General features: G+C 38.9%; 1 long non-coding RNA gene across 1 annotated transcript in view; it reads right to left on the minus strand.

The window, feature by feature from the left end:
• Positions 1 to 1,686: 1,686 nt before the first annotated feature.
• The window catches only part of LOC309609854, a 33,528-nt gene continuing 25,687 nt past the window's right edge, over positions 1,687 to 9,527 (minus strand). Inside the window, exon 2 of the long non-coding RNA XR_014233624.1 lies at positions 1,687 to 8,876. This is a non-coding gene — a long non-coding RNA (uncharacterized lncRNA). The remainder of the gene's footprint in view (positions 8,877 to 9,527) is intronic.

Here is a 9,527-nt window from a genome sequence, read left to right on the forward strand (position 1 = left end):
TTATTTCCTTAAGTACTTGAGGAAGGTAAAAGCCCTAGACAGGGAATCTTGTTCTTAGGTACAAGCTTCCAGCTTCATATTGGCTGTGGAATGATGAGCAATTCATTTAATTTCTCTAAGACTCTGTTTCCTCATCTGTAATATGGAAATAATAAAGTACTTACAGTAGTGTTACTGGGTAAGTAAATGAAATAACACACAGTTCCTCACACATAAGGAGGACTCAAGTAATTAGTTATTATAATTATCATCATCATTATTATTAATAATACATTAGCATGATCATAATGAGGTCTTCACCAGCTGGAGAACAGATCTCCATAGAGTCCATTCAATGTCCAAAATACAGATTGAAAAAGGATGATCAGAAGGCAGGAACTGTGGCTGGGGTCTGCTCTTTGTGTTATCCCAGTTTTGATATGAAACACAAGAAGAATGCTTGACTCTTTCCCTTATTTATCAGTTTAGCACATTAAATTTTTTTTTAAATATCTTTATTGGAGTATAATTGCTTTACAATGTTGTGTTAATTTTTGAAACACAATCTAAAAATCCATTTGCCAACCACCACTTTGTTCTGCTGTACAACAAAGTGAATCAGCTATATGTATACATGTATCCCCATATCCCCTCCCTCTTGTGCCTCCCTCCCACCCTCCCTATCCCACCCCTCTAGGTGGTCACAAAGCATTGAGCTGATCTCCCTGTGCTATGCGGCAGCTTCCCACTGGCCATCCATTTTACAGTTGGTAGTGTATATATGTCAACGCTACTCTCTCACTTCGTTCCAGTTTCCCCTTCCCCTTCTGTGTCCTCAAGTCCATTCTCTACATCTGCATCTTTATTCCTGCCCTGCCACTAGATTCATCAGTACCGTTTTTTTAGATTCCATATATGTAGCACATTAAATTTGGTTGATGAATCTCTTAAGTCTATTTTAATCAATAGTCTCGTCCGTTTTATTCTCTTGATATTTATTTGTTGAAAATACTGAGTCATTTGATCTTCAGAGATCTTTAGAGTTTCCCTCAGTCTGGATTTTGTTAATTGTATCCCTATGGAGCAGTTAGTAGTTTCCTGTGTTCTCTATTTTTCCTGTCAGTTGTCTGATCTAAGGCTTGATCAGATTCAGATTTGATTTTTTACAAGATTTCTCTATAGATGATGTAGTATTGTTCATCTCTTTTAATTTTATAAGCTACCATTGATGGTCAGTGTCTTGACCCCTAATGGGGATCAATGAGAGGCAAGGAGCAGTGAAAAGATAATACTGCAATGCTATTATTCCTTCATTTATTTCCCAAAATATTTCTATAAAGGGAAACTTCCCCTCATTACCCAATAGTTACCCAATAGTACAATATAGGAAGGGCATCTACCCAGTGGTTATCCAGTAGTACAATATAGGGAAGGTAGGGTAAATGTTTGATTCCTCCTTATTTTTTACTAGTTTTAAAAATTATAAATTAGTTCCCTAGAATTCTGGAACCAATTCATTTGGTTGTAGTGGTGATTTTTTTATAAGTATTATTATGAACCAATTGATTAAAACATATTTTTTATTAAAGCCACTGTAATTGGCATCCTTACTGATGATCAAATTGATCCATATTTTTTCTGATAAAGTTGATTTTACTGTAATGTATGAATACTTGCCCAGTAATTGAAAGGATAATCAGACCCAAATCAGTAAACATGAAGAAACTTTAAAAATGGCTAACAGAGTTTACATAGTTGTATACATAAAACATTGCTGAAACAACTATAGAACATGTTTTTCTCTAGTACAATTGGAATTGTTCCATCTTTTGCCAGTGGGATCCTTTTAAGTTTGATTCCTGAATCCTTTTAACATGATCTTAGTAATGTTTGATAGCTTCCTTGCTAACTAGTATGGTAACATGTTTCAAACTCATCTGCATATTTCCTATCCCAACACTTTGGTTTGTTTTAGTGGAAAACAGTACAATAAGGCCAAACTCTGAGTGCACGGTGGCTTATTGCTCTTCGGTAAGTCATAGTTTTTAGGCCTTTTCATTAGACTAAAAGTTCTGCACCCAGTTCCACAGTTGGGGATGGGGTGTTCCCCTGCACCTCCAACAAGCAATTCTCAGACCCCATCTGGGTGTCCTGCAATTCAACTAAATTCTGACACTATCTACTCAGAGAAAGCATCAGATTCCACAGGTTAATGGTTCAGCCCTACAAGACTGCCCCCAACATATACAATTCAGATGCCACTTGCAAGCCCATGTTGTCCTTTGTGCTTTTGACTGAACTGCTACATATTGAAGGTTCCAACAACCCCCTCCTTGGGTTCTATTAGTTTTTTAGAGTGACTCACAAAACTTGATAAATATTTTAGTTACTAGGTCACTGGTTTATTATAAAAGGGTATAACTCAGGAATAGCCAGATGGAAGAAACGCACAGGGCAAGGTGCAGGGAAAGGACATGGAGCTTCCATGCCTCTCCAAGCACGCCACTCTCCACAAACTTCCACGTGTTCACCAACCCAGAAGTTCTTTGAACCCTGTCTTTTTGGGTTTTTATGGAGGCTTCATTACATAGGCATAATTGATTAAATCATTAGCCATTGGTAATCAATTCAACCTCCAACTCATCTCCCCTCCCCTGAGGTCAGGGGGTTAGGACTGAAAGCTTTAACGCTCTAGTCATAAGTTTGGTTCTCCTGGCAATCAGCCCCCACCCTTAGGTGAGGTCCAAAAGTCACCTCATTAACATAACAAATGACACCTTTATTGCTCTTAGCATTTTGGAAATGCCAAGGGCTTTAAGGACCTCTGTGCCAGAAACAGCAGACAGAGACAAAATTCATATTTATTATTATAAATCACAATATCATCCTAAGCTAGTATTTATATTTAAGATAAATTACATCAAAATAAAGTATATTTAAAGAAACTTTCCTGTTCTCTCTATTCTCTCCCTCTCCCTAGAGGTAACCATTTTTTTTAATGTTATGTATTTTTCTTCATTGTTTTATTTTTATATGTATACCATACTTGGAAAATATAGTAAACTATACACATTTTCCCCACCTTGCTTTTTTCACTTCACAATATATCCTGGGCATATCCATAGTAGCACATGGAGATTTTCCCCATTCTTTTTTATAGCTGCATAGTACCTCCATTGGATGGTAATGTCAGTCTACTTATTGCATGAAGGGGGACCCCTTCCAGGGCCTGAGTGGACTCTTGTCTAACACTCAGAAATGAATTGTGGAGATACATGTGCTGACAGAGCAAGAGACTTTATTAGGGAGGGGCGCCCGGGAGGAGAGCAGCAGGTTAAGGGAACCCACAACTGCTCTGCCACGTGGCTAGCAGTCTAAGGTTTTATGGTAATGGGGTTAGTTTCTGGGTTGTCTCTGGCCAATCACTCTGACTCAGGGTCCTTCCTGGTGGCACTCGCATCGTTCAGCCAAGATGGATTCCAGCAAGAAGGATTCTGGGAGGTTGGTAGGACATATGGACTGGAGTCTCCTCTCTCCTTTTGACTTTTCCCGAATTCTTCCAGTTGGTGGTAGCTTGTTAGTTCTGTGTTCCTTACCAGGACCTCCTGTTGTAAGATAACTCATGCAAGTGGTTACTATGGTGCCAGGCCAGGGCTGGTGGTTTCAGTCGTTCCCCTAATATACTCAACCACTCCCTTATTGATGTACCTTCAGGGTGGTTCCAGGATTTTGATAGGATAAAAAGTCCTTCAATAAATAGTCTTGAGCAAATGTGTTTTTGAATCTGTGCTAGTGTAACTCTGGGATTAATTCCTAGAAGTGGAATTGCTGGGTCAATGGGTAAATGTATATGTAATTTGTAGATTTTTCCAAACTACCTCCATAGACATTGTACCATTTTGCATTCACATTGGCAGTGCATAAGAGAGCCTGTTTTTCCATAGCCATGCCAACAGGGCATGTTGCCAAACTTTTGGATTTTTGTTCATTAAATAGCCAAAAATTTTACCTTGGTGAGTTTTAATTAGCTTTTCTCTTATATAAGCAATTTTAATCATCATTCCATGTTTTTAAAGCCATTTGCATTTCTTTTTTTTTGGAACTATTCATTTTTCCAGCTCAACTTTCTATAGAGTTACTAGTCTTTCTCTTCTCTAGTTATTCAAGTATTAGAAACGTTTGTGAGATAAACTGAAAATATGTTCCTAAGTTTGTCATTTTTCTTGCCTTGAAAAAATTTCATAAATATGTATATAGACATACATACAGGCATCTACCCTTATTGCTTTTGGATTTAGAGTCAGATTCAAGGAAGCTTTATCTACTTCTATTTATAAAGGAATTCACCCATATTTCCTCTGTTACTTGTATGGTTTCATAATTTTACATCTAAATCTCTTGTGAAGTTGACGCTTGAACAACGCGAAGGGTTAGGGATGCTGACCCTCCAGGCAGTTGATATTCCGAGTATAACTAATAGTCAGCCCTCCATAGCTGAGATTTCGTATCCTCAGGTTCAGCCAACCCCAGATAGTACAGTACTGTAATACGTAGTTATTGAAAAAATTCCCATATAAGTGGACCTGTGCAATTCAAACCCATGTTGTTCAAGGGTCAACTGTACATGTGAAATTTATCCTAGTGTATGGTGAGAAGAGTGAATCCACTTTTATCTTTTTCCATAAACTATTTCTTTTGACATCATTTATTTTATAAATTCACCTTTTCCCTCGTTTGAGATGCCATCTGTGGTAGGTAGAATAATGCACTCTCCCCCACAAAGATATTCAAGTCCTAATCCCTGGAACTTGTGAATATTTTTACATGGCAAGGGGGAATTATGGCAGCAAATAGAATTAAGTTTGCTAATTAGCTGACCTTAAAATAAGGAGATTACTTTTATCCAGGCAGGCTCAGTGTGATCACAGGTCCTTTAAAGTGGAAGAGGGAGGCAGAAAAGGACGTCAGAGTCAGAGAAAGATTTGAATGCTACACTGCTGTCTTTGAAGGGGAAGAAAGGAGCTATGAGCCTGTTGGAGCCCAGGGGAGGCCACCCCAAAGCACACCTCAAAGGCATATTGATGATTTTGAATTAAAGTTACTTAAGAAACAGCCAATGCAAGAAGGGTACTCTGACCCTCCTTTCTGTCTCCCTAAAAGCAGGAAATAAATCTCCCATGAAAGGTGCCCTCCCTGCATCTGGAGGTAGAAGGACACCCTTTTGCCAGAAACAGGGAATTGGGGCAGAGAAGCCAATAAAAACAAACCTTGTTACTTCCTTAATTATTACCCCAAACCAAATTCTGTCTAGATTCTTCACTAATTGAGCACCCAAAACCTAAGTTTCTTTGTCCTGTCAATTCCTCACAAATTTATTACTTCTTTTTCTAAAAATGTACAAAAGCTGCCTGCTCAGGCCACTTCTTAGGTCCCATTTCTATGAGATTTCCATGCCCATCATTTAAAATTTCTTTGTTTTTCTCCTGCTAATCTGTCTTGTGTCAGTTTTATTATTAGTCCAGCCACAAGTACTCAAGAGGGGTAGAGGGATAGATTTCTCCTTCCCTGACAAGCCATAAGCCATAAAATGCAGGAAGCCTGTTGAAGCTGGAGAAAGCAAGGAAATGGCTCTCTCCTAAAGCCTAGCTAAGGAATGCATCCCTGCAGACACCTTGATTTTAACCCACTGAGAACCATTTCAGATTTCTGATCTACAGAACTGAAAGATTACTAAATCTGTGTTGTCGCTAAGTTTATGGTAATAGCAATAAGAAACTAGTACATTATCTTTATCATAAACTAAATTTAAGAATTAATTTGGGTTTATTTCTGCATTTTCTGTCCCAGTCCATCAGTCTGTCTTTCCGTGTGCCAATATAATACAGTTTTAATTATAGAGAGTATACAGTAAGTTTAATATATCTGCTAGAGACACCCCCTCCCATTTCTACCCCAAGGCTTTCCTGGCTATTCTCACTTGTTTCTTTTTACAAATAAATTTTATAATCAATTTAACTCTGGGGGCGAGGGTGTGAAGAACTCGAAGATATCCTTAGTACCAATAGTCTTTTAACTTTGGGAAGTCACATATTTACTTTGTGATGGAGGCTCAGTGATTCATACAATGAAAGATGAGACAAGAGTACCTGGTATAATACACCAGCCAGAAACTACAGTGGAAAAAATAAGAAAAGTGTTATTAAAAGTTACTTGGAAATCAGTTATGTAAACAAACAATTCCTTTATTATCAAGACTTTTTAAACACCAAGCGACAGAAACCACATTCCACCTAACTTAAGGGGAAGAAAAGACATTAATTGGCTCACACAATTGAAAATCCCAAGTAAGGTTCAGTGCAGGTACTCGAATGATGTCACAAACAGGTCTCCCTTTTTTCAACCCTTTGTTTCTCACTGTGGTCTTTCCTGCTCAAGCACACCCTCTTCGTGTACTGGCTCCCTCTAGCTACAGACATGGACTTGACCAACTTAGTCACTGCTGAGGGAAAAGGGTGCCTCTTCCTCAATAGCTCCAGCAAAAGTTGAAAAATTAAGTCTCATTAGTCTAGCTTGCTTCATTACTCACCCCTAAGCCAATCACGATGACCAGAGGAATAAAATACTCTGAATTGTTGTGGGTGGGTCATGAAGCTACTCTTGAGGATGGCATGGGGTCAGCTCCCCCTAACTGCAAAGGTGAGAGTAAAGGAAAAGGCAGAGAGAACACTGTGAGCAGAAAAAGATTTAATGGATAGAAGACAGGCAAAAGGAACATAGGACGCTTCAATTGATTTGTTCCATGTAAATAAATATCGGTGTGAAGTGTCACTGGGTGGTGTAGAGATGAGGAAAAAGGAGTAATTAAACTTGCCTAGGAGCGGATCAACTGTCAATGTTTAAGGAATGCACAAAATCCCAGTTCTGAACTCAGAAAGAGTCACTGCCAGACTTGCCAAACACTTGCTTTGGTTTCGCCAAGCACCAACTGCAGAGTATCTGACTCCTCTGAGAGACTTGGTGCCTTCCCAGCTGTGCTCCTGAGCCAGATGGGCTTGCCAACCAGATTCACTGGAAAGAGTTTCAACCCAGTGCAGTTAAAATGAAAAACAAGTTTGGAGGATTTGAACCTAAAGTCTATTGAGCAGAAAAATCTGTCTGGCAAGGCAATGCCAAAAGATTTCATACAGTTATATTTAAGAAGAATCCTAAAAGCCAAGGTAAGAAAAGAGAGAAGGACTTTTCAGGAAAAAAAAACATGGCAGGGTGAAAGAACATGCTAGGTTTGAGGGGCTCTGGAAATCCCCTGCGGCTGCTGCAGAGCTTGGGTGTGAAGATATCAGGATGCAAGAAGTGGCACAAGGATCTTTCATGCCATGCTGAAGATTTCACAACTGATTCTGAGTGTCGTCAGGTGGTTCTAAAAAGGAGAGGAGGAGGGTCAGATTTTGTTTTAGGAGGACAGCCATGTTGATCATGTAAAACTGGGTTGGGCGGGAGGAATAAAGCAGATGACCCAAGAGAAGGCTACTATGGCGGTCTTCAGCAACATAATGAGAACAACAGGCATTGAGAGAAGAAGGATTAGGTCATCAGTTTTTCTGAAGAATTTTTCAAGGAACACTAATTCAGCTTGTTATTAAGGTATTATGTGAAAATTAAAAAAAAAGATTCTCTAGCCAAATAAATTGAGGTCACTTTGTTTACTGCAGGGCTTTTCAGAACATTTAATATACTAATGTGTAGGTTTAGCTATCTCAAAGCAGTAACTTTGCCAATTCCATTCATATGGTCTTCATGCTAACCAGGTATTTTTTTGACCACTCTTTTGAAAATATTGGATTAGAGAGTTTTAAAAAAAAGTGATAAGATATTATAAAACACATATGATAAAAAATATAAGAAATAATATTAAAATAAGAAATAATACAAATAGAATATATAATTTATAATCTATTAAATAGAGAGAAAATATTTCAATATGGCTCTCCACCAAGATGTTTAATGGGGTAATCTGTTGCAAGTGTGTCAAAGAGAGCCTAAAAGCCAGATCACAATAATTTAAAGTTGTAGCTCTTGACAGACTTCTTTTTAACCTTCAGGCACTAGTGTCCTGATACCTCACCAAAAGCTATTATTTTTAATAGCATTTACAACAGAGATTTTTAAGAAAAGCAATGTGGTATGTTACTACTGGCCACTTCACCAACATAAGTAGTTAAGTAAGACTCCTGAGTTTGCATTTCCATGCCCCCAGTGGTAACCAGCCTCCAAGAGGGGCCTCCTGACAATGATCTTCAAGCAATGTAGCCAGTGAGGAACTGCCTCTTGCCAGTAGTCAGAGAGTGAGCTTAGAAGGAGAACCTTAAGCCTCAGCCAAGTTTTCGGAGTCTGCAGCCATGATTGACATCTTGATAGCAACCTCATGAAAGACCCTGAGCCAGACCATCCAGCTAAGCTGCTCCTGGATTCCTTACCTTCCAAAACCATGTGAAGTAACAAATACTTATTATTTAAGTAACCCCCTAAGTTTTGGGATAAGTTATTACACAGCCAGAGATAATAAGATACCATCTTATAATATTTTATCATGCTGGAAACATATAATATTTCTCCTATTGTAGCCCATTCAGGCCCACACCCTCTGGGAACACCTCAGGCCCTGAAACTGCTCTTGCCAGTGACTCTGACCACTATTCCAAAGTGAGCAGATACTTTTCAGTCTCTCTCTTTCTTGTTATCTCTATAGCATTTAATAGAATTGAATATTTTCTTCAAATAACATTCTCCTCTGGTCTTCTTGGTATTATACTTTCCTGGTTTTCATTCTAACGTTCTGTTGATCTTTCTGCATCTCCTTTTGAGTAAAGCTGCTATCACGGAAACTTCAGGAAATGAGTCTGGAGAGAGAGAAAAATGGTTATAAAGGATCTTTTATATCAGACTAAAGAGTTTGGACTTTATTCCTTCAGCTGTTCTTTGAATGTGGGTGTTATTCTTGTTTCTGTCCTCAGCCCTTATCTTTCCTCCCTCCTTATCTTCCCTCTGGGTTATCTCAGCCACTCCCACTAGAATGCACACTGTATGAGGGCTGAGATTTTTAGGCTGTTTTTCCCTGCTGAATCCCCAGTGCCTAGAACAGAGCTCATCACATAGTAGGCACTCCAATACTGATTGAGTGAAAGAATGGATCCACTTACCATCTCCATGCTGATGACTCTCTAATCTAACCTCCAGCTTAAAGCACTCATTGAGCTCCAGATCGATCGGTATATTCTGCTTCCCACAATATACCTCCATTTGGATGGTCTGTAGGAACTCCTCATCTCCTCACTCTCCTCCTCCTCCTCCTGTGTCTCTTTCTCAACAATTGATACCACCGTCCACCTCCCAAACAAGAAACTTGGTCATCCTTGCGTCTTCTTTCTCCCTCACCTCTCATATACGACTAATCACCAAACCTTGTTGATTCAGCTTCCAAAAACATCTTTCAAACTGTCTTTTTCTCTTCACATTCCCACCAATTATGGCCCTATTTTTCCTGGATGCTT

This window comes from Balaenoptera borealis (assembly GCF_965194805.1).
Source record: "Balaenoptera borealis genome assembly, chromosome: 13".
Lineage (NCBI taxonomy): Eukaryota > Metazoa > Chordata > Mammalia > Artiodactyla > Balaenopteridae > Balaenoptera > Balaenoptera borealis.